Raw genomic sequence first — 25,520 nt, 5'->3', positions numbered from 1 at the left:
TCACCTGTGCCATGCACCAACCTGCGAGGTGCTGGAGGACGGGTGAGCAGGCAGGTAATTTCTGCATGTGTGAAAAGGAGCTCCCATGTTTTTGGGGTGCATGCTTAGCCCTTGTCATTTGGTAGAGTCTGTGCTCTAGTTCTATAAATATAGTAACGTGTGGCTCAGGTGAGTCATGCCATTTATTGCCTCACACCTGAGTATTTGCTCAGATCTAGCATAAGTATTTGGTCAGGTCTAGCATATCACTGACACGGCGCATTACAGCCTAAGGGGAGAATCGAGTCCTGCTTCCTCTTCTGGAAAGCCCCCAGCAATCCTGCTGGGTATGAAATCCTGGTAAGCGGCTCTTGTACATTCAGGGCTATGAGCCTCATAAATGCCAGCTGATGCATAACAGCATTATTGCGGTCTGAGGAGCTGGGTGTTGCAGGAGGGTGGTTTTATAGGAAATTGCTGGGAATTATTAACCTGCATAAAGATACTCTCATATGTAATTGTTTGCAAGATTAGAGCCAGTAATTTTACAAGTTTTGGCCTTCATGTATTATGTGATAGTTCATAAAGAGTAGATTTTGTTATAGCAGACAATAAAAGTTGCTGTACGATGACAAGGCTTCATGGCTATGCTATCAGTTCTTACCAGAGTCAAAGCGAAATGTACAGGACTTTGGAGAAAAAAGAAAGTAAAACAACAAAATAAAAAAGACCTCACTATCTGTAGTATTAGAAGATATAATTTGACGGCTCATAGTGTCACATATCATGTGTCCTCCACTCAGAAGCTGCGAGTTAAGGCATTTAAAAATAAATTTAAAAAAACCCCAAACATAATGACTGCTTTTCTTTTCGGGAGACTGAGAACAAAAAGTGCAGATCTGAGATTTTATTTTTCCAGCCAGTGAAAGCCGCGAGTCCGGCGCTCATCTCGCACCGGCTTTAACGGGCCTCGGCGATGCCGGAGCCGCCGGTCGGGGCGGGGGTCGGTCCCGGTCCCGGTCCTGGTCCCGGTCGGCGGCGCGGAGCGCGGGCGCTGCCGCCCCCTCCCGGCAGGGCCCGACCCGGCCCGGTGGGGCGCGGAGCGGCTCCCCCGGCTGCTGGCTGCCTTGGGAGGGGGAACACCCGCACGCCGCGGCGCGCCAGCCGTGAGGCGGCTGAGCGGCGGCTCCCCGGGAAGGAGGGGACCCCCAGAATTAAACAGTTATTGCACAGGCGAGCAGGACTCCCCGAATCCCGCGCATCAGGGGCTACAGGAGGAGGGACGGCGGCCGCACCGCGCGGGGGAGGAGGCGCTCCCGGAGCAGGTAGAGGCGGGGGGGGGGGGGGGGGGGGGGGGCGGCCGCCGCCCCCCACCCGCAGGTGCTACCGAGCCGCGGGACCCCCCCTCGCCCGCCCCCGGCGGTCGGCCCGGGGCTGCACGTCGCGGCCCGGCCGGCAGGAGGAAGGAAGAGGAAGTGAGAGCGGCGGCGGGGACCGCCGAGTGCCTCTGCGAGCCCCGGGATGGGATAGCGCCGGCGGCAGCGCACCGCACCGAGGCGGCGGCGGGCAGCGGCGGGGAGCCCGGCTCCGGCGGCGGGGGGCGGCCGAGCGGCCCCGCTCTGAGCGCCGCGGGGCGGGGGCGGTGCTGCCCGCCCGGGCAGGGAGGTAGGCGAGCGGCGGGGCGGGCGGCGCGGCGGGCTGCGGCGCCGGGCGGGGGGCGCGGAGGGACGGGACGGGGCGGGCGGCCGGCGAGCCCCGCACCTGCCCGCGGTGGGCGCTGGCAGCCGGACCCCCCCAGGGGGAGGTGCCGGGCGGGGGGCGGCCGGGGGGAGCGGCCGCCGTTGCCGTGAGGAAGAGGAAGCGCAGCCTCGTGCTTGTCAGTGCGGCGGGGCCTCGGCCGGCGGCTGCTGGCGGCAGGGGGGGGCATCCCGGCCCGGCCCGTCCCGCCTCCCCTCGCTTCGCATAACGGCTCCTCCCGCCGCCCTGCCCTCTCCGCCGGCCCGCGGCCGCTCCTTCCACAGCCGCCCGGCTCTCCCCGGCGCGACTTCGCCGGCGCCTCCTCCTCCGCCTCCCTCCCGCCCCCTCCCGACCCCCGGGCGGCCCTGCCCGCCCCCGGCTGCGCCCGGTGGTCGGAGGCCGCTGGTGAGGGGCGGCGGGCGGGGGCCGCGCACCTCCGGGCGCCGGGGGGTGAGTGGTGGCGGGGCCTCGCCTGACCCGGCGGGACCGGCGCGTCGCTTGGCGGTGGCGGGTGGCCGGGAGGGAGGGCGGGAGCGCGGGCGGTTTTGCGGGACACCGGCCTCGGCAGGTCGCGCGTGGGTTAACGCGCGGGGTCAGGCTGCGACCGCGGCAAGTGTCCGCACAGCCGCGGGCGCCGCTCGGCAGGAGAAACCTCAACTTTGAAGCAAGTGCATCCCCGCAGGCAGCCGGGCTCGGCGGTGGTACCCAGCCGCCGCCCCCCAGGGCATCCCTCCCCCTCCACCCGGCCTCGGGGAGCGTGGGGGGGTGTGCGGGGGGGTGTGCGCCTTTCCCGAAGTTTGTGCTCATGCAAGTGATTAATCCGCCGATGAATTTCAGATTAAATGATTGCTCTGAAATGTGGGTGGCGATTATGCAAAGCCGCGGTGCGCAGCCTTGTAAAGCAAGTGGGTATCGGGTCCAAAAAGTTACGGTTTTAAAGTTTCTTGGCTCGAAGCCTTTACAAAGTTTATTTTGAGTATCTTTTCCTTGCAGAACTAATACAACTGTCCAGCTCTCCCCCGAGAATGGTGTAAAGTAAATATAGGAGTTCCTGAAAAATAACAGTGAGTACATTTCAAATCAGCAACGTTTTGTTGTTAATTTTATAAGAATACCTCTTAACCTGCCAAGGCTTAAAATGGGCAACAAACACACTGAGAGCGTCAGTGATAATAATAGTGCAGGAAATGTACCGTGTGTTAATTGCTTTAGTATAAACATGGTTGCCTGTGAGCTGTATTTCATGATACAGCAGTTACGGTGCAATTTCAGCAAGGGATGTTTTGAAATATATTCATAAGCAAATGGGTTTTCTTTTGCTTTTGTCCCTCAGCTGCCTGATTGCTTGCAGTTAAAATATTTATCTTTTGGGAAGAGGGGGAAATTGAGTAAGAAATGTGCAGAGTCCTGTATCTGTGACTGAGGACATTGTTTCCTCCTCTTCCCCTTAGCTCTTTCTCCTCCGTTCCTCCAAATGCACACACACACGCGCACGCATGCAGTCTCATCCTCAGTTATATAATCTTGTAGACATTTATGGATCATTCATTGTTCTCATTAGTCCCATTCTTTCCATGTCATTCCTGCGTGATTGAGTGACTTATGCAGAATATTGCACAGTAAAGAAAAATATATTTGAATTTTCATAAAGTTCTTCCAGTTTGAGCTGCAAGTTTGCTTTCCTTGAAGGTTTTCTTTCCCTGATTTTCCCCTCCCCACCACCACCTTTTTTTTTTTTTTTTTTTTTTCTTTTTTGGAGCTCTATAAGTAGGTGCTAGGGACCTAATCTGATGACCAGTAACTAGATAAGAACGAGGAAGAACAGTGGTGACAGTTTGCTTGTAAAAGTTCCTCTTGTGTACTGTTAGGAAAATATCCATTAACACACATGTCAGAAAGCTGTTCAGAGTACTGCAGCAACTTTAAAAAACTCACCAGTCAGAGGAAATAAAAATTAGTATGGCTAAAACGTCAACATGATATGAAATGGGTATTACTGTAAGATACTGTCAATGCAGTCTGTGAATCTGAGTGTGTGATTCGACCAGTCTAGAGGTGCACCTGATTCCTAATTTATTCATTCCAGGGAGGTTGCATAGGGGTAGTTGACTTTCTTTTGTCTCTTTTTATAATCTGTTTTAAACTCACTGTGCAGTACAACACACTTGTCTTCTCTGTAGCTTGCAACTTTGCTATGAGTGTCATTGTCTGTGGATTCTTTTTTTTAATTGAAGAACGGGGAGGGGGCGGAAAAAAGAACCTGTCTCTCTACTTACCGTTTTGATATTTTTTTCTTATATTCTCTGTATGCCAGGAAAAACTTAATAGGTGTACAATTCAGATGGATTTTGATGAGGGGATAGGAAAAATTCTTACCTACTTATTCTGTAGCAGTCTTATGTGGTCACTGAAAGTATCTGCAGTTCAGTAGCTATTATATAACCTAACCATGTGTGTTGTTAAAAGCAAGTACTTGTGTTTCATCACTGTTCGGGTGCAACATGTATATGTTGTCTTAAGAAGTAATTTTTTTTTATGCCCCTTCACCCTAGTATTCACAAAAAAAGCTTATTATGCTACATAAAGGTGTGACTGTTGCTGAAACACTGCTGTGTGCATTGTACTTCCTGACAGCAATGCTGTTCTGTAGCGAATTGCAGATCAAGAGTAACGTGGTGCTCCACCCTTCCTTCCGCTCTTTGTTTTTTCTACCTAGTAGAAGTCTCTTTGATTTTAAGGTTTGGGCTCATAGCTGTGCTTTCTCACAGTGTCCAGCCTACAAAGAGGTGTCGGACTGTGATCTCATGTTTTCCATGTTGATATGTAGGGAGCAGAGCTCCCATGTTCACACCTAAAATGTGTGGCCGCCTTCTTTTGATACTCTAGATGGGTTCAGTATGTGATGGAGTGAGAGGCTAATGTCTGTAGATTTGACTGTAACTAGGAAAAGGTTTCCATAAATCTCTGCCAGTGCACCTGCATGTTAACATGCAATGTCCTCCCATTCCAATGACAGGCTGCTTTTTTGGATATATTGCCAACCACAACTTTTAGAATTTTGTGATTCTCAGATAAGAATTTGGTTGGGGCTTAGGTGAGGCCATCAAGTACAATTTTCCTCTTGAGTCATGACTCTGCTATCACTTGTTTTTCAGCTTCCTTAAAGTAAGTGATCTCTTTAAAGTTTAGGAGCTCTCTTTGTCATGCTGTGGTACGAATGTGCAGCAATTCCTTTTATTAAAAAAAGTGTTTGTAGAAGGTGATGGAGTTTTGGGAATCCTGGAGACTAGAAAACATCGTACATCCTTGGAGCAAGCAAAAGTGCTGTTGTCTCTTCTGGTTTATTTCTCATGCCTGGGTCTAGTAGACTTTCTCCTCTGCTGTATCCCTGCGCTGTCCTGAAGGTACAACTTTGAGGGAGAAGGAGTTGGTTGGGTTTGCCTCCCTGTTCAGTCATTATCCTATAAAAAGGAGATTTCAAAAAGACATTTTACGGTTATGAAGTCTTTGTGGTTTGAACACTTGTGACTAGAAATGGCTTTGTAACAGCCATCAAACCACCATTCAGTAAGGTATGTGCTGTATCTTTAAAAGATTTCCCTACTTTTGAGGTTTTTTTTAAAAAAGTTTCTTGTATTCGTGGCAAGAGGAATGTGCCAAGTACACGTTGTTAAACTTGTGTCAATTTAACAGAGCAACTGTTTAAAGGATTTCGGATAATTTTCCTTCTACTTAAGTCAGTCACTTTTTTTTTTTTTTCTTTTCTTTTTTTCCCCTCTCTCCAAATATAACACTGGAGAAGGAGAGAAAGAGAAACTAAAAGCAATTGGCAGAAGCCAGCATGTTGGCAGGCATTTGATAGTACGGATCGTAAGAGGTGATAATATATATGTGACACTTAACATAAAATAAACTGCATACATATGGTGTTACAGAGATGAATGGAAGAATAATCACAAAATTGTTAAGCTGTCTTTCAATCAGCATTTTTGCATCAAGCTATTTGCAAGGATTTGGTTTTGTGGTGTGATCTTTCATTATTGCAAGTGTTGCGAGACACAAAAGAGATTGAAGGATAATGTCACAACCTTTCTGCTAGTTTCCTCAGTTTTCTGATGACTGTTAACATTTAAGAGGAATATTGATGAGAAGCCTATGCCACAGGGGATAGCTGACATGTTTCCTCTTCTCCCCGTTTCAGATCTGACAGAGGTAAACTTCTGCGTTAAGGGCAGGTACGAAGTGGCTGGTGCCACGTGTGTGTAAGCTACTAATTTCTCAAGCTGCTGAGCTCATTGGTTTGTAAAGCACGTGCTTGCGCTTAAGAGCAAGATGAACAGTGATTCATGTGGTGCTTGTTTGCAAACACTTGAAAATGCGTTGATATATTTCTCCTAATGGCAGGTTTCCATTGTGAGTATTTGATTTGACTGTAGTAGGCTTGTTTTCAATGGCTGCTGGGGGGGAAGTTAGTTGTGAGAGAGTGGAAGTGATGGACAAGGCATTTTTCTGTTCAGCAGTAAATCGCACTATGAAGAGGACTTGAAGCCACTGCTGGTAGGGGTCCCATTAGAAAAGTGTTTATGTACAAATTAACTCACTTTGGCACATCTCTAGTGAGCAGCCTTTGGAGCGCTTTAGTAAGCTGAATATACTACCTGGAGATGTTACGCAAATGTGGTAAGTGGCCTATTCTTACTGGTTTTGGGGACGCAAGTCTACTTACTGATGCTTCTTCTGTGTTCTGCTTACAGTCAAATACCACTGCAAACCTCCACAGGAGCTAGCGCTACTGCAAGGGAGGGAGTGGGAACTACCAGTCACTGCTGAGGGAAAAGTTTTCCCCTTTCAGATTGAATTTGGTTGATCTGAAGTGTTTGTGAAACATCATCTTCAGTAAAGAGGCTGGGGAGGCGGGGGGAACTAAGAAAGCAAATCATTCCTAAACAGATCTATTACAAAATAGTAGCTGTGTGTCTTTTCTTGTCTTTTTCTTCTGCTTTCCTTCTGTTTTTTATTTCTCAAAGTTAAACTCTCCTCGTAATTTCTTCTTGCATGTTGCCACCTCTACCTTGGTACCTTATTCTTTGGTCGTTGATGTATTTATTTATCCCAACTCTCGTGGTTTCACCGACTTGGCCCAGTCCTTAAATTCTTTCCTGGGCATCCCTTAGATTATTACTCAATTAAATAATTTTGTTTGAGATTTACAGGAAAAGCTGTGGACTGAAGTGTGTATTGCCTCCTATGTTCTTTCAAAGTCTCTAGCTCAAAGTGTTTATTGTACAGCCCTAATTTATGGGGGGCATATGAAGCATAAAACTGTCTCTGAAATATTGCATCATCAGGGACTGAGTAATTTTTTAATCAGCTACATGAATACACTATGATAATCTAGCTTTTTTTCTTGTTGAGCTTGATTCAGCTGAAAGGGAGGATGGGTCACTGCTTCGAAGAGAATTTCAGATTCTGGAGATGCGATGGCTTTAAACTCCCATTGTTTAATACAGCAGAGGATGCTTGCTCGAAGATGATCTAATTTCCCAGAGCTTTTTGCAAATCGGAGAGTATGCGTGAACATGCACAAAATTTTCCATGTGGACCTCTTTTTCCTTAATGTATGAAGCTGACAACCCATAGATCAAGCACATCCAACATTTTGAAGTTCGACAAAAGGAGGGATATGTGGGGTATGACCATGGGCTCAAATAATGCTGTCAGCACGTCAACCTTCCTCCTTCAGTTGAAATTTTACGGTTCCTGGGACTAGATGGCTGGTGCTATTCAGAGGTGTTTTTCTTCTAGCTCATTGTCAGCTTGATAGTAAGAATGAGAAGAGTCAGGGCTCCTAATTTAGTTTGTTAGAAACTTCCATAAAATTAAGCATGGAGGTGTCTTTTCCTGTGACTGTGCACATGCTGTAAGTGAAGAGTATACTTAGTGTATTTGTTTGCTGACTTGAAGCCCCTATCTGTTTCTTCTGATGCTGACTTGATCTTTTACGTAGTAATAGGAGATGCATAAATGTTGTGAAAATAGGAGACTAACTTTTAATTTTTTAAAGAATGTAGTTAAAACAATTTTTGCTGTGTTTTGGAGTGATGGAAAGAGTTTAGCAAAACCAATATTTCAATAAACTTCCACAAAATGCGGTTGTTCTAACACTTTCTTCCATAGATATAGAACTGTCTTAGCTAACTATTCATATATTCTTAATACATACATGAATTCTGGTGCTTGAATTTGTAGCCAAAGTGAAAATATGACTTGCTAGTTTTCTTTCTCTTCAGCCAACATACATGTATCATATAGTCCAGCAGAAATGTAAGGGATACGTGGGTCCTGGCAAAGATACCTCACGTGAGCAGTTCAGGCTTTTGTCTGGCCAGGCGGGCAGTCTGCTGTATACTTCATTGAATCTTGCTGAACTGACCATGGTGGGGATGACTCTAAATTGCTGCTTCATATTTTAAGAGAGATGGTAATCTATTGAGGTGGGGTGATGAGGAATTTCTAGGTATTCGCATAATACCCTCTGGCCAGACAATAATGTTGATTTGCACATTTGTTCTCTAATAATAACAGGAGAAAAATATCTATGACACAGGTTGGTATAATAAAATTTTCATTCTTAGTGCCAGTGCATGTATTTATTACCTTCCAATAGTCTTTTCCATTGCTTTGCTTTCTGGAATACAATTGCACATTAGTTTTCATAGCAACGGTCGTGGCTTCAGCTGGAAATTGAAACCTGATAAGTGTTGGCTTGGTGCATGGACTTTTGGACAAACTTTTTCAATAACACTGAGCCAAACCAACCGGAAAAAAAAATTTTCCCCAAACGTAAGTGCTGGTCCTTGCATTCTGGACAGGATATCTGGTATACCCTTTGGTTGCTGGGCTTTTAAAATGCTGCAGTATTGGTGTTTTTCTTTTTTTTTCTTTTTTTTTTTTTTTCTGCCAAGTTTTCTTTTTTCCCCCTCCCTTCAAGCACCAGGGCACTCATCTGTTAAAACTGTACCCCCTGTGGTTCAAGTACATTCCTCCTATCAACCTTTTCACCTCACCTCCCACTGTCCCTCTTGACACATACTCTGACATCTCTTCTGCTCACCAAACTCACAAAATTCAGGTCTAGATGTGGGGTCTAATTCTGAGCTATACTTTACATAGGTCTATAACCTCTTCTCCTATAGATATGCATACAGGTTTCTTGTTGTGCTTAATCTTCTTTTCCTGGAGAAAAAAAAAAGGCAGAAAATTTGAACAAATGAGAACTTCCATTGGAGAGCAAAAGACAGAACATTTGGTGTGGTGGTTGTTAACTTCTTGGGAGAAGATTGTAAACGGGGAAAAAAACCATCCAACCACCCAAAAAGCCTACAAAGCCAAAAGAAAATGAAGGTCTTTTCCACTTTGGACCACTTAATGCAATTTTAACCATAGCTATGGCAAGTAATTAAAGATGACAGCTAATGCCAGTTCCAGAAAAGGAAGAAAAGGGCATGAAAAACATTCCACATCTTGAACAAAAATACCAGTTGTTTTTTTAAAATTGTAAATAATGTTATAAGTAGGTCAGTTTATGTGGTCCTTTTTGAAAAGACTAATTTTCATAATTTGTAGCCAAAAGTGAAATTTTTACAAAATTGTGGAAAGCAATGTATAAAATTTGAAAAGGGAAAAACCATCTCTTCTGCTCTGTGCTGCTCTGAGCCTTTCTCTGTCCTGGCTTTCTTCTGTGACATGTTTGGACTTGACCTATTGAAACTTCTGCATCTGCCCTTCTCTGTGTAAAATACTGGTGATTTCAGTCTATATTTCTTGAGTTAGCCTTAGGATGTGACATATGCAGCACCTTTCATAAACTTTTCTAATATGCAGTGACATGGGCCTTTATTTCTTGTCCTGCCAAAGATAACTCATTTTTTCCTTCAGCTACCTTAGGAAGTTAGATTTTTGGAAGAGTGTATGTGTGTTTGTTGTATAACAAGAGTTGGTAGCTTTGTGCTGTGTTGGGATGGTTTTCTGAAAGGCAGAGGTTTCAAAGACTTCATCTCCTGCAGCTGTGAATGAGTCAGAAAACATATTTTGATAAAGGAGAGATGTGTGCAGAGGGAGAAGGGCAAAAAATAATCTACATAATTTTCAATCCAAGTTGGAGTTTGAGTTCTAGTTTAAAACAAACACATAAATAAAATGGTCTTGGGCTATTTGCACTGGAATTTGATTTCCTGGCTCATATGCCAGAGGGATCAAAACATCCACAATTCAGTGGTGATGGTGTGTGGATTCAAATTAAAATAGTAAGTTTTAAGATTTTTTTTTTGTTATGTTTCAAATTGCTTAAATTTTGTAAAATTATTCATCTCACTCTAGAGATGGTGAGTCTTTTAGCTTTGAATTAATTTTGTATAATTAATATATGAAGGTTGAAAAAGCAACTGTGCTGGCCCATGGGCTACTTTTCTGTAATTAGAGGAACGATGGCATAAAGGAAAAAGCAGTCAGACTTCCCTCCCCTAAGTCAGTAAATAGAGAACCACCAAACTAGACTAGAAAATCAAACCTAAGTCAACCCGCAGATCCTTTGTTTCCAGCTAATTGTTCTTGCTGTGTTCACTGGTCCCCATAAGCTTGACTAAGGGGATAAGCCTTGCTTTCCTGTCTTGAGGCTTTTCTCTCTTGATCTATTGAAATTCAGAGTGGAGGGCCCCCTTTAGAGAATGTCCTGTTGGTAGCTGTCTCCTCTGTAACAAAGAGGCTCCAGCTGTGGATATGGATTGAAGAGAGAGGTAGCCTCTCAGGCAAGCAATTTGGAGTCATTTAGGAAACCAGTAGTTTTAATTTAATTTGGAAATGGTAAGCCTGAGTCAGTTTTCAGACTGCTGATGTCCTGCGCCTGAATTCAGACAGTAGCTGGGCAGGCCGGGTGTGTTCTGCTGCAGGTTCCGTTTCTGAGATATGTAATTGTAATGGAATTACGTTGTGCAGCTATGTAGTTTTAATGTGATGGAAGAGACATTTTAAGTCACTGATTTGACACTGGAAGGATGTAGTTTCAGTCTTTGCATCAGGTAAAGACTGTTTTCCTAAGTGAGGGCATCCTCAGGACAGCTGCTCTCCAATATTTCAACGCTAGCAGTGTTGCCACAGCAAGGAGAGGAGAATTCCAGTGCACCACGTAGTGTGAATTCTGGACATAAGTAGTAGGCATAACCCTAGTTAGAAAGGCTCATAAAATGTTTTCTGCATCTTCTAGTTTCTTCATCCCAGCCTGTTTCCAGCAGCCTCCTCTGTGTTGAGATACCCAGTCATTAGTTATGCATGTATAATTACAGCTATGCATGTGATTAACTGCATTATCAGTATTAGCCAAAGGGAGAGTTGTGTGTTTTAAGTATGGTAGTCCATGTGTGTTGTCATTTCATATGCGTACTAAGTGAGGCAAGAGGAACTACTTAAAAGAGAAGCCTTGGGAGAAAAGTATCTTTTTAAAAAATTAATCTGGATCCGTTGTTTATACAAAAGTAGTACCACTGCAAAAGAGTAATCAGTTGTAATACCATTAGCTTGTGAGAGCTGCAGCAAGATCTCTTAATCCACAGTATTTACTGAAAGGGACAGGTATGTCTGTTATGGTCAGCATGGATACTCATTCTTTACCCATTCTATGGAGAAGTTACAAGTGGGAGCAAAGCATGGGTGTGTTCTGTATTCATAAAGATAATCTGAAGCAGTTAGAAAACTCAGAGGTTGTTTTGAGCATCTTCTCAACGTTCATTTAAAAATATGAGGGTAGGTAGTAGGCAGAATGCAGACATAACGGGATATATTTGCAAGCTATTTTCTGAGTAAAGGCTGGGGAATTGCCTTCCCTAGGGACAGCATGGATGTTAAGCATCAGCAGTGGGAACTCTTGTTCTCTCCTACTGGTTTTCAGATTGTAATATGGAGTTACTGTAGTGCAGCTGGTGAGCTGTAGTGCCTTGGTGAGCTGAATCAGCTGAACTGGGCAGAGAAGATATATGATCAATTCTTTTCAGATACAGGCAGAATTGAACTGCTTCATCTACCGAATAATGGCAGAGGAGCCCCCACCAAACACTGGGAGGAGCTCAGGGCAGCTCTGACTGTCCAGTATTCGTATTGACTGAATCTACATATCAGCTGTAGGTACAAATTCTGGAACTCTTTTAGTATATGCTGAAGGCAAAGAAAAAAGTATTTGATGGTTGGATTCAGTTGGAGATACATGCTGCTGTTTGTTTTCATTTCTTAATCTGATGCTGGCACTGAGCCTCATGAAGTCAAAGAAAAGGGAGCTTTTCTAGAGGGCACTTTGTCAACAGATGTGAACAAATGTGATTTTAAATTGTTACTGAACCACTGACACAAGCTCTTTAAGGAGAGTACTGAGAGACTCTTGGGAAACATCTAGATTTTGCGAAGGGAAGGACCATCAGCTCTGTCTTTCCTCAATGAGAGAGAGTTGATTGTCCCAGTAATTCTATAGGCAACAGCTCTGTCTCGTGGGCAGTAGTTGCTGTGTGTTACTAAAGGTTATCATAGATGAAAATCACAAAGTAGCAATATGATTTAGTTGAAAAATACTAGTCCTTGTCATTCTCCATAACTTTCTGTTTTGTATTCGTACTGATTTCATGTCTGGGTATCTACACTTAGAACTGAAAGAAATTGAGCATTTTTGTTGTTGTTTGTTAGGGGTTTTTTTTTCCAAAAGAAGAACTTAATCTGTAACTTTTTGCTGGCTTAATGGAGAGAGCTGTGCAGGTGGTTATCTTGGTCTCATACAATGAAAGCTGGTAATAATTTGCTGTAATATTTCCAATAAAAACGTTAACCAGATAATTCTGAACTGCTGGCACAACTCTGTTCCTTCTGCTAACATAACTCCATTCAGTCCAGTGGTGTTAAACCACTAGAGAGTTTGGCCTTTAAAGTGGAAGAAAGAGAATTACCTCAGATACACAGTGCTGTAAATGTTGACTCTTCAGTTGTGCCTAGTGTGTAACCTCTTTGTGCAGAGAATCAGTCCATGGGTTCACAGTTCAGCACTTAAGTGTTGAATGAAAAAATGAGTTCAAAGAAAGGAAGGCGCCTTCCTTGAATTGTATGAGAAATTGATGCAGACTGTTAAAATATTCAAAGTCCTTTCTAAGGTCTAACACTGGACCCATTGAGGAATTCAGGAAATCAGTGAAAGTTGAGGGTCATACATGTAATAATTGCAAAGGCTTTTGCTATTTGCAGAACAGTTTGGGTACCATAAGGGAAGAATTTGTCTGCTTCTTTCTCACTGGTATGCTACTAAAGGAGAATAATTGTATTAAGGAAGAGAAGGACCTTCTCTGACTTTGTGTTAGTAGAGCAACTATGTCTTAGGAGCAGCAGTTTCCCCATTGTCACCCTTGTACATGATGAGATTGCGTTGCTGAAACATTTGCATAAAACAATGCATCTTTCTGCAGTGATTCTTTCAAACGATTTCAAACAAAAAATAGCGTCTTTCTGCAGTTGTCAATGGCTTGCCTTGTACATTTGTTAAAAGAAGAGCAAGACTATATTGGGAGGAACCAGCAGAAATCCGTAGCATTTGGCTTCACCATTTGCTTCTGCAGAAGCAGGGTAGAATTACCGGAGTATTATTTACATCCGTGGGTATATGAGATCCACAGTGTAATGTGTTTTCCTTCTTTTCTGCAGAGCATTTTTATGTAGGTAGGAGAGCAGGTGCTTATTGCTGGTGAAAGCCATTGTATGTTACCTGCCTCTTTGGAAGGGAAAATAGGGGTGTTTTTATTTAAAAACTGCCAATGCCAGTGGCATTTTTTCTTATTATTTATTCTTCTTTTAAAAACCATGTCTTGGACTTCCTTATCTCCTCTCACAAAAAAAGAGATTGTTCAGTTTCAGGCTCTTTGTTGGAGCTGTACTGCCAGGAACCTTCCTGGCCTCTGGCACTATCAACAGAAAATGCTGCTCTTGAAAGAATGGAGTATAGTTTAGGAAGGGTGGTGGTGGGGGGATACCAGGACTGGTAGTGAAAGGCAGAACTTGGCTTCGCAAAGAAATGGCTGAAAAAACGTTCATGTTCCTTAAAACTTTTGACAATGGTAGAATAAGGTTAAATGAAGGAGGAGAAAAGAGAAATAAAGCAAGCAGAAGGGCAAAGCGTTAGGCAAGCCCAAAAAGGGGAGGGGAGGGTATTGTTAAGTTTGTTTAGGCATCACCTTTTTTGCAAGGTAAGTCTGGAACAGGGAACTGGTGATACCTAGTATTTTAGTTTAGTAATTTAAATCTATGTAATGCATAATTATGTATTTTGGGGGTATTCCTCCAGACTCAGCCACACAAGCTTAGTCTGTCAGGGATATGGAAGCTGAGTTTGAATATTGCTGGGCTGTTGTATAACTGACTGTATAACAACTGACTCTGAGGAGTGCAAGAGTGGTATATAATGGTACATTCATCAGGCAGATATTCCTCAGTAACACCTCGCTCCTTCACAGCTTTAATTCATGCTTATTTTTATATAATATGTTGTCCACATGGGTGCAAAATCTGTAGCTGGTGGCAGGGCAGGATCATAGCATGTTCGTAAATAGCCTTTGCATCCTCTGGGGTGAATGGTGAAGGCCTGTTGCAGCTTGGATTGTCCTGCAGGTCAGGAACCATACAAACTGGCTGCTGTCTCAGAGCTGTCACTCTGGGCTTTCTCCTTTTTTTTTTTTTTCTTTTTTTTTTTTCTTTCCCCCTCACCACCCTTTCTGTCAGCTGTTGCAGAGCCTGCTTGAGTCCTCAGCAGACAGCATTATGGGTTGTCTACCATAAGGCTGCAGTGGGAGTAAGGAAAGCTCTGAGCTAGGAAGCTCTTGAGCTTTTAAGGCCAATCCTAGATTATTCTGGGTCTTTTAAGGTGGGTGGGTGTGTGTGAAGACAGGAAGAATTCTTATTCCCGTTAAATTACAATTAAATATGCGCTTAAGTTTTTTGTTTTTTGTAAGTAATGCTGTTGATTCTGCACAAACCAAGACAGATATGGGTCATATTCTTTTTTGCAGTACAGGCATGAATGATGATGGAGAAAATAAATGCATGGGTCAGACCAGCTGAGTGGGAAGCACCAATCTTATGCAGCTATGCTTCTGACAATAGCTACTTACTAAACAGCTTGGAAAGCATTCCTATGAAGGTTTTTGCTATTTAGGAGACAAGAGGTGGTAATTTGCATTGAGGAAGCATTCTTTTAATCAAAGTATTTGGCTTTCATATCCATGCACACGTCTGCAAACACACAGTATGACAGCACAGTAGGGCAGTAGGGTCTTTGCTTATTTTTTTAACGGTTGTGTATGTTGAGAAATTAGCCATTAAACTGTAGATGGAAACTGAGTTCTTGCAAATTTAATGTGAACTGTGGTTGGATAAAGGACCTAGGCATATGGCTGTGTTCTTTATGAAAAGAGTTCGAAGTCTGCTGGATTAATGGTTTTCATCTCATTTCACTGACCTTTGACCCTGAGAATTTTGTAAGCTAATAAATTAAGCCACTAGTGGATTATTTGCTATTCATTTCTGAAATCCACCATGCTACAAAAATTGTAATGTCTGTCTCATAGTAAGGATGAGCATTATGCTGCAGCAGTTGGGTGTCTCGGGTGTGTAGTGAGGCATGGAGCCAAAGCCAGAGAGCTCCTCAGTGCTATAAGCACACCGTTGGCTTGCAGTTGTTGGAACATGATTGCTTGGATTGTATTGTTGCTCTTAAAAAATGTTAGGTGTTGGGTTTTGTTTCCTAAGTATCTGTTGGAGGGTTACCTTTTAAGGATTGAACATCATTTATAATTAAGAGATCATAGTGTATTTTCTTGAAAGCTGAAAATGAATGAAGTTAAACAGTCCTTCAAGCTGTTCTGACATCCGTGTTAGAAAAGGATGCTGGGTATCAGGGTAATGGGGAACACATCTGAAAATTTTCTCGAAATGTTGTTGCAAGACCTGTGGAAATGAGCAGATCTCCAGAGTGTTAAAAGAGAATAAAATTTTATTGTATGCTGTAAAGCTACTGGTGGAGGGAGTAGTTACACTAAAGCAAGATGAAGTTTAAATTTAAACCAGCCTGCCTGTGCCAGTCCATGTAGATATACTTCTTCTGAAATAAACACCTTTTTAGAAGGTCTTGGAGAAAAAAGGCAGTGAGTTACTGTTTAGATTAGTTTAGGGGCTTTTGAATTAATTTAGATTCTTTCCTTACACTTGCTCCTGAAGAGGAGCCACACTGACTTATTAAGCATGTAGCATTTTGCTTTAACTACAAATTTTACCATGGAGGCAGGCAAAACGAGGAGAAAGAAATAAATGTTTGCAGATATAATTTGTTGTCCTGACTATTCTGGCGGTTCTAAATATCAGCAGTGTGTGGAGAGTTACTGGCAGACCCTTTACGTAGTGTACGGCTTCAGCAGTGTGGCTGCCAGTGAAGCCAGCAGCTTACTAATAACTGACTAATTGTTTCTGTCACACCTGCACAAGCCTTTCTATCTCTCCAAAACACATTAGCATTCAATGAGAAGTTATTGAACCATGATGAATCACAAATGCATTTTAAGTAATTCTTTTGTCATTGTCCTTGGGCCAAGTACACCTTTTCTAAACAATACCTTATTTTTCTACCCCATAAAACCTTCTGTTTTTTTAGTCAGAGAATTGAAAATCAGAGAAATAAAACCCTCTCTGTGTATTCAAGCTTACCTTTTAATGGGGACTTTGTACCCCCACTTCTCACTTTTTACCTCTGAGCTCCATCGTGTGATTAGATTAAAAAGCTCTGGTCTGTGTTGGTTTTATTAATTCAGTAATATGGCTGGATCACATAATGTGACACATTAGTTGTGAAGCTTTGGATGCCAGTTCTGTCACCTCCTTGTGTGTTCACGCCATTAACAGCTGGTTTCCACAGAGGGCTGTGTCTGTCTCAGTATTGCTCATTGGGTCAGATGATGGTTACTTGAACTGCATGGGAACTCCACGAGCCTTTTCCATACAAGAGGGCCTGTGCTATTCCAGGATCTTGCTGTGATCTCACCAGTACGTGCTTGCCAAGCGCTTAGTTTGATTTACTGTTCTCATTTTCTGTGTAGACTTAGGCAATCATGAAAGGAAAGATTAAATCAGAGTGGGAATGACTATGCAAATAACTGAGGAAAATGTAAGAATGAACAGCTATAGAGTTGTTTAATTTCAGATATTTATTTGAAAAGTTCAATAATGATAAAGTTGATCAAAAATGCCACGTTTTGCTGGGGCTGGAAGGAGATCTTGTACCATGAAATGAAAGTATTAACTGGAATCATGTATAAAAGAGAACGTCAGGTGTAAATGTCTTTGTTACTTGATGTTTCCAGCATTTGTAAGCCAAAGCATCAGGATGGATTTCTGCTGTCAAAATGTTGTTACTAGGTGTGGAGAGGAAGAAGGGCTCCTATTTCAAAAGCTGGGTCATCCCCCCCACACCCTCTCAATTTTTAGCTTGGTACCCTTAGAAACAGCAACAGATTCTGTTGCTTGTATGTATGGGGTCTGTGTCTCTCTTCCTCTTTCTCCGCTATAGTAACTTTTAAATTGTGACCTGATTCAAGCCAAGTCAGCAGGGCAATAGAGGTCCCAAAGACGCAAACTTCAGACAGGTTTTGTGAAAGTAGGAAACGGGATGGAGCAGAAACTGAGGGGAGGACTCCAGTGTGAGCCTTACTAAACAGCTGGAAACCTTCACTAGGGATTCAGATGGGTTTGCCTTAGCCCTGCTGCTCGCAGAGAAGCTCTTGCTTTGCTTGGTTAGGCAAATGTATGAGAAAAGGCATCTCTCACTTTTCTGAGGAAAAATGAAATGAAAGACCTGAAAGCCGAAACTTGTGCTAAAAACAGATTGCCACCTCATAACTTACCTGACTTCTACTCTGAAACACATAGGGTGTGATTTTACTGTACACAAAGCCTCTCTGTCAGAGTAGTTATAAAGGGTCTTCTAGATAAGTGAGATTCAGGCTGCTCTAACATTTTCATTAAAGTGTTTAAATAAAAATATTTGGGAGCACTTTAAACATAAAAGCTTCAAAACTTCAATGAAGCAGTATATTTTATTCACTTTTAGGCAGTCCAGCGCTGATCATATAATAAGAGAGCAGAATTGCGGGGCAATACTGTTAATGAAGGAGACTTAACAAAAGCATGTACTGAGTGTCCTTATGGGATAGTGCTGTGTAGATGGTAGACAAATACAGATGAAGTTATAAATTCTTGCTTTACTGGGGAGCTCAACTAAAAAGAATCCTTCTACTGCCCAGTAAGGATGGATTGCAAATTAATTTTATGTATTTAATAGGAAATCTTCTGGAGCTTAAAAACATCCTTAAGCACAAATACATGCTGGTTAGTTTTGCTGTAGCTGTAAAGTCCACAAATTATTTTTTTGTTTCTTTATAAATATTTTAATTCTACAAGGATGCAGAAGGGAAGTAAAAACTTCCCTGAACATGATGGTTAAGGAAAATAGGATGTTGTTTCCAAATGCTGGCTTCCTCCTTAAGTAGAAATTGCTATTCATCTCCAATTGGAGGAGCCATGTAAATTCAGATGGCCAGTGGCTAACGAGGCACCAGATCTGATGAAGTCTTCTTAGAGCTGGTCTGCTAGTAGCTTCTACCATGGCTTTCCTCAGACCTCAGTTGGTAACTTAGTTCTTCTTTTTGACCTGCAGCTAGCCAAGGGTCTGACCAGGCTGTTTTTTCCAGCTGGAACTGGGAGAAAGTACTTGGGAGTTCTGTTATTCCTCCTGGTCAGTAGTACCATTGCTTACTTCTGGTACCTGGTCATAGGTGAAATGAATAGTTGCTGTAACTCCGCATCTTTTTAATTTTTAAAATAATTAGTTCCCATCCCCATGTTTAGCATAAATTTCCCCTTCAATTTGAGGAAACCTTGAGTTTGTCATGTGTCTCTCCCATTTTAAGTTAGATTTGTTAAGTAACTTTTTTTGGTGATACTGTTCTTTTCTAAGCCCTTACAACAGTCCATGAGTTTTGATGCTAAGTTATATCCACCAATTGAATTATAGCTGTCGCTGCTGGCTGTGTTTTAGTCCACTCCAGTCCTTGCTGCCTTTTTTGCTGTAGTCTCTAAGGTTTTGGTCTTTTCTGCCCTAAGTGTTTAAATTCTCACATGTCTATTTCATTTACAGTTCTTAAAATTAGATTTATTTTCAAAGTCCTTTTTGAGAAGGAGTGTGTGGGAAAGTGTGTATAAACCATAAAAAATGTTAGTCCTTAGGGAACCACATCATTTTACAGTTTGTGTTCCTACCTACTGGTATTTTTAACTAGGCCATGCTTTCCTTTCTTTCCCCCCCCCACCTTGGGGAACACTATTTGAGGTGAACTTTCTTCCTTTAGGATTTTGAATCCCGGTCAGAACAGGATTATTCATCTTTTACAGACATTAATTCTGAGTTACTGCTTCTGTAGCAGTCCTGAATATTATATGCCTCTTCTGGGTTTCTGGGTTAATGTTAATTTAATGCAATTATTTTCAGCTGCTGTCTTTTCCCTTTAAATCCTATACTCTGCTATGCTAAGCTAATGAAACACAGCTATTGTGGCATACTCGGCTGTTTACTAAAGGCACTCATAATGTGGAACGCACTAACTGAAAGAGATTTTCCTGTCTGTAGCACATGACAGTTCATAAAGGGCTGCAAGATTTTTTGCCCTTCACAATACTTTTTTTGGCTTAGTCCTTTGCCACTTCCTTCCATTTAGAATTTTCTTTTTTTTTTTTTTTAAAAAAAGAAGAAAAATGTTAAAGTCAATGGGTGATGGTATGGAAGGAAGGAGAGTAAAAGCCTCTGGTCTGCTGGTTCACCTTTCACACTAATGCAGATGCATCCCCATGTCTCTTACATGTTTTAAGAACCATATGCCCAGGGTGGTGGAAGTTATGCTGGTTCTTTAACATATGGCACCTGGATGGTGTGTTTCAGGATATTTGTGGTGGTAGAGCTCCTGGTAGCTTATAGCAACAAGAATCAGTGTGCTCTCAGGGCTGGACTGCTTTCCAGATGAACTAAAAATGCCCACGTACTTGAGAGGGTGCAGGATTCAGCTTGAAGTCAGCAAGATGACTTCACTGCTGTATCATGTAGGAGGAGAGGATTCACTGCAAGGGAGGCAACATATGTTTAAACTTAAATATCGTATAATTAGCCAAACTGGCAAAGGAAACTGTGAACAACATAAGGAATATGTATTAAGTCCATTTTATGATGTTTAAAGAGTTCCCCTGTGTGAGAACCCCTACTCCAATATTAATATTTTAAAAACATTCCTATCCCACTAATGGATACGTTCGTCCCTATCAGCAATAGTTGCAGCTTGATTTGCTCTGCTTCTTCCTCAGGTGTGTTGATACACCTGTTGTGGTGGGGAATAAGCTCAGTCAGGGAACCCATCCAAGTTAAAAATAAATTGTTTGTTTTTCTTTGGATTATTTTTCTGCTCACTTGAGGCTTGGATCAGTTCCCCGTGTCACACCGCAAATAGTTTGCCTAATGTGACTGAGGGGCTCTGCTAGAGGAGGGGATAAAGCAGGAGAGAAGGGGAAAGAAAGGACACGAACGGAAAACTTGGTCCCTGGGAGAAATGCCTCTGTAAATAGACCTTTAGGGTAGGTTGTAGGCGTCAGTAAGGATACAGCAAACTTGTGAATGAGCAACATGCCACTCTTCCAGCTGTACATATTTTTAAAGAATATTAACAGGTTTAACTGTGTGGGTATTCTTCATTATTTAAGTGAAAAGATGGTTTTATTCTTGGCATGGCAGATCCTAGTAGAATCAGCCCCCTTTTTTACTAAGGTGTTATTCAAGCCTATAGGCTGTTTCTCACCAAGATTAGTGAGAGGCAGTCGCTGCCTTGAAGATATTGGCCTAATTGCATGAGATCATACAGAGTCTGGGAGAGGAGCAGAGGCACCAAGAAGCAGTTTGGCCAAGTTCATAAAGTGGGTCAGAAGTTGAGTCAGTCGCTGAGGCAGGTCTCCCATGTCTGTTAGATTTCCTATTCCTAGCCCCGTCATACAGTCAATCTCTTCGGATTTCTGCAGTAATCCCCTTCATCCGCTGGAGCTGGACCTGGAGCTGCTGACATGGGGGAGAGAAGGGGGAAGAAACAAGGGGTTTTGTTTGTAAACTTTTCTCTGTGTAGCATATGGTGTCTTGAAATTCACTTGTTTTGAATGTGACATCCGTTTGTTGTAAAATCACAAGTGTGTGTTTGTTCTGGCTGATGGTGCCAGCAACAGCTACTTTCTTTGAGTGTGCACGTGTGAGGTCTCGGGATGAAAATCCTTTAGCAGGGTGATCCTTTACATGCACTGACTGAGAGCACTTCTGTTGTCTGACTTAAACCCCTTGCTATACTAGCGTTTGAACCAGGCTAGCTATCAAATCCTTCTGTCCTTAGCAGCACTGGGCCACCTGAATGCATGTTATCAACCTGAGGAGGAAACGGTACATCCTACAGTGAAAGTGTTGCTACCATAATAGATTTTTACGCTTGTTTGCATTTTCCTCTTTTAATGCAAAAAAAGCCAGTTAATTATCTGAAACTTCAGAAACTCTTTCTGCTTTTATATAGTTTCAGTGAAACCATCTGATACCTCTTAACTCTGTCTGTGAGGTGCTGTGAGGAGAGAGTTCTGTTTGACTAGCTTCGTGCTGGACCTTCATGCTTCATTGTAAGAGGGATTCCTCTGTTGCTAGAAGACTTTTGCACAGCAGCTGTTAAGTGCTGAAGAGCTGGAAAAAGCTGCAAAAGTCCAGGAAAGCATTTTCATTTGAAGGCTTATGTATAAGGATGGCCTCTTTGGTAGCCATGTACCACCTTATTCTTTGGAATAATGACATTGCGAATGAATCACATTTTCATATGGGTCTAATTTGTTTATTAACTATATTCTGCTGTCATCTGTCAGAAAAAGCATATTATTTCTGAGGTTACTCAGAAAGCTGGCACAGTGAAGTGTTTTATGGAAAAACAAAAAAACCACCCTGTACAGTTGCCAAGAGTGTATCTGCTGTCCTTTTTACTTGGAGTACCACCAAACTGGAGAAAAACTAGTCTCCTATCAAGTAAAGAAAACAAACAAACAATGTCTTACTCTCTCTTATGTTTGTAAGTCATGAGAAAAGGAAAAAATTTCAAGGATGGAATAGGTTGAGGATTTTTGAGGGGGGGGAAGAACACTTATTAATAAAACAAAACCCCATTTGTATGAAGCCCATCTATGACAGCAGTGTTTTTATACTGCTGAAGGAACTCTTGGCTAGTTCACTGACAAACTTTTTAAAGAAATGTGACATGTTGGACCTCTAGTTAATGAATGTGATCCCAAGGCTGAGAGGTTGGCCATAAAAATTGTTCATCCTTTTTTTTCCCTAACTGCATAACTATTTGCATCCCACTGAGCAGATCATACTGACTTCCTTCATCACCTTCCTTCATCAGATGGGTCTCCTGAATAGCCATGTTGGTTTTTCTAACAGTTCTGTAAAGCAGAGTTGCTCTGGTCTGTCTACCATTACATCAGCTTCAGCTGCAGTTTCTTACAGTTGCTCTGCCTTAACTTCATGTTCTAAGTATCTAGTTCCTCCAGTTTTCCTTCCTCATCTTAAACTCTTTTCAGATTACTTAAGGCATCCTTCATGCCTCTCCCCCCTGCGCTAATAGTGATTCCAAACTTAGCTTTTTTGTCTCATCCTGACTTTGGCTTTCTCTGTGCTACTTCTGTGTCTGAAATGCCTTACCAATACTCTGTTCCACCACACTTGCCCACGTGTCAGCAGATCTGTAGCAAAAACTCTAGCTCAGAGGTGCTGACAGGAAGCAATCAAATTCAAAACATAATCAAAATATTCCTCATTCATCACTGGCTTCTCACTGCACCTTGTCTATTCCCTTTTGTCATTTAGATTGTCAGGTTCTTAAAGTAGAAGACAATTTTCTTTGTAACTTGGGTAATACTGAGCACTTTACAGGTACTTAATAAATAGCAAATCAAATAATTTATATCCACGTAATAGCCTGTTTTTACACAAATTGCATACACTTGTCTTTTATATTACCTATCTCTGTTTTTTACCTACCTTGCAAAGCAGCATTTACACAGTGCAGTCTAGCATTGGAAAACTATGCTTTGAATCAGACTTACAGGTAGATTTTCTTACAGTTCTGTGGTGTGGGGTTTTATACTTGCTTTTTTTGGCCTGGTTATTCCATTGAGGTTAAAGATACATTATCATTCCAGTGCTGCTTGGATGGTGCTATACTTTACATAGCTCATTAAAACTGTGAAGCCATCTGGTCAGTGTGGATAAACTTGGTCCCTTCAGGATAGTTGCTTTTGGGGAGCTGACTGATCTCCCTACCCTTATCTTCCATGCAGCTCTGAATCCAGGCAGTGCTAGGCATTTCTGCTGCATTCTAATTGATTTGCTATTGCTGTCTACTCTCTTCTGCTGGAGCCTGGGTCAGCAGCATTCATTGTAAAAAGCCTGAGGGGAGGAAGATCAGTCTATGCTGAATTGGAAAGTTCTTAGGATGCTACAACTACATGCAAGTTGTGTGGCAAGTGTATATGATGGTCACATCTTGGTTGGCCTGTGGAGGGATGGCCCATCTGGCCTGCACATGTGAGTTTTCTTCTAGTGGTTTAGCCTCAGAAGGTGGTGGCCATATGTCACAGACTGAAGGTGAAACGACGGTGTGACTAGGGCTTAGGTGGAGAGTCTTTAGGCGAAGATCTAGCCAAAGGTTTTAAGAGGCCACCTGCACTAATGGCTACTTCATCCCATGTGAACTTTCTATGGTTCCCCAACACTCTGTCTTTCAAATGCCATCTTGTTTGGTCAGAGAGCGAATGTGCTACAAGTTTAATCTCAAAAAATCGCATCAGGAAGGAGTGACTGGTTTGTTATTGCAGTGGGATTCTAATCCATCAGGTTCAAAAGTTGTTCTTGTACCTCTTGATGTGACAGAAGTATTTGCAAGTACTTTGTGTTCTGTGCAGCAAACAGTCCTGGTTGGGTCTGCTACACACTATACCATATACACCCCATTAGCTGTGTGAGTTACTCATCTCTGTTTCACTACAGTTCAAGTAGTTATTCCAGGCATATGATGGAAAAAAAAAAAATATCAGTTTCTCTGGGTTTTCACCTTGCATTAACATTCAGTTAAGTTGCATATACTTATCCTGATTTCACCCCAGATTTTGTTCCTGGTTATGTTTAATAGGCACAAGGGTGAATGCACTTCACATTTATATTGCTTGCGTGTTTTGTGGGGAATTGTATCTTTCTGACCTTTCCAACCCAAAGTTATTCTCACAAGAACAGTTGAGGTTCGGCCTTGTATGTCACGATAGAAGATCCTGAGTTTTGTTTCTTGCTCCTAAAGTTGAGTAAATTTATATCATGGTTCCATTCAAATGCTGATTTTTGCTCTTGTATTCTCTGCTTTTTGTATGCTTCTGATTTACACAATTACCTACTAGTTTTTTATTGATTTAGTAGCTAATGCTGTCCAGTATTGCTGTCTGAGAGGGGCACTGTGAGAATAAATGCATGAAAAATTGTGAGGCATTTGGTTCTGTAATAATGACCCACATAAGAATTTAGAATGAAAAAGATTATTTGCATGTATGCAGTTAAAATCTTGAGGAATTCTGTGACTTGCAAACAGTAGAGAATGCTTAGATAAAGGAGCTGTAGCAAAAAAAAGCAACTACACTACATAGCTACAGATATTTTACTGGTATTTAGAATAAATTTATGATTTCAAACATATTATTTGACTGAATACCGTAAATCTATGTTTACACATTTGTGTCTATAAAAGAAGTATCTTAATGTTTGGGAGATCTAGTGTGAAATAGCAAGTAAATAACAAAGCAGTGGTGGTGTGTTTTAGAATGCCTTTAAGTTAATAAGAGAGATTTATTTAAATTAGGTGATACTTCATCGAATATTGCTCTCTGTTCTAGATTACAAATCTGCTATTTAAATATTTTTCTGTGGGGGTTGGTGATAGGAGTGGGAGGAGATGCATTTCTAGTTTCATCTGTATCCTTGAATTAACTATGAAAAAGGGTGGGTTCTTAATTTAACTAACTTAAGCTAAAATCTTAGTGAAAACACAGTTTATAGTCTTCTGCACAAGCTTCCACAACTCTTTTTAATTTTGTGTTTTACTTTCATTAGTTGACCATATTGGGAATGGAGGTTTTTCACATCAAGACCTAGACTTCACATACCAACCTGCTGTGCGTTAGTTCCTGCCACTTCAATAGCTGAGCCTCCTTGCCTTCCCCTCCCACTTTGGCCACTGACCCATTTTCCCTCGGATAGGGCAGGATGGCTTTTTCTTCCCCTATTTGGGGGACCAGCGATGAAGCCTAGTAGAACTTCTTTGCTTGATTTCAGGTCTCATCTCACCTGTGGCTGCTGATGCTGGCTTCTTCTGAGGCCTACCTTACCGTAAGGTGGTGGGTGGGTTAGGTGGGGTGGTTGCCTGTGGGCTGGATGCAACACCTGACCCACAGAACAGTTCCTATGGCTTTACTGTGGAGTAGCAGCTCTCATGGGAAGATGAGTTTAGGAAGAAGTACATCTCCAGCTGTGGTTGTGCACTGCCAAATGTTCAGAACCACAAGCCAGAGTCCTTCTGCAT

The 25,520-nt window shown here is 42.3% G+C and overlaps 1 protein-coding gene across 2 annotated transcripts in view; it reads left to right on the top strand.

The window, feature by feature from the left end:
* Nucleotides 1-1,498: 1,498 nt before the first annotated feature.
* ELMO1 (engulfment and cell motility 1) overlaps nt 1,499-25,520 on the top strand; it is a 308,650-nt gene continuing 284,628 nt past the window's right edge. The window contains exons 1-2 of one of the 2 annotated variants that reach the window (XM_074841559.1): nt 1,499-1,644; nt 2,710-2,780. The gene's annotated coding sequence lies outside the window, so the exon portion shown is untranslated. Of the gene's footprint in view, nt 1,645-2,007; nt 2,167-2,709; nt 2,781-25,520 lie in introns of those variants that run through there. The other variant, XM_074841549.1, reaches the window with a different exon arrangement.

The sequence above is a fragment of the Strix aluco genome, chromosome 1, assembly GCF_031877795.1.
Source record: "Strix aluco isolate bStrAlu1 chromosome 1, bStrAlu1.hap1, whole genome shotgun sequence".
NCBI classification, from domain to species: Eukaryota; Metazoa; Chordata; class Aves; order Strigiformes; family Strigidae; genus Strix; species Strix aluco.
The sequence above is the reverse complement of the archived record's forward strand: the minus strand, read 5'-3'. Positions and strand labels throughout refer to the sequence as shown.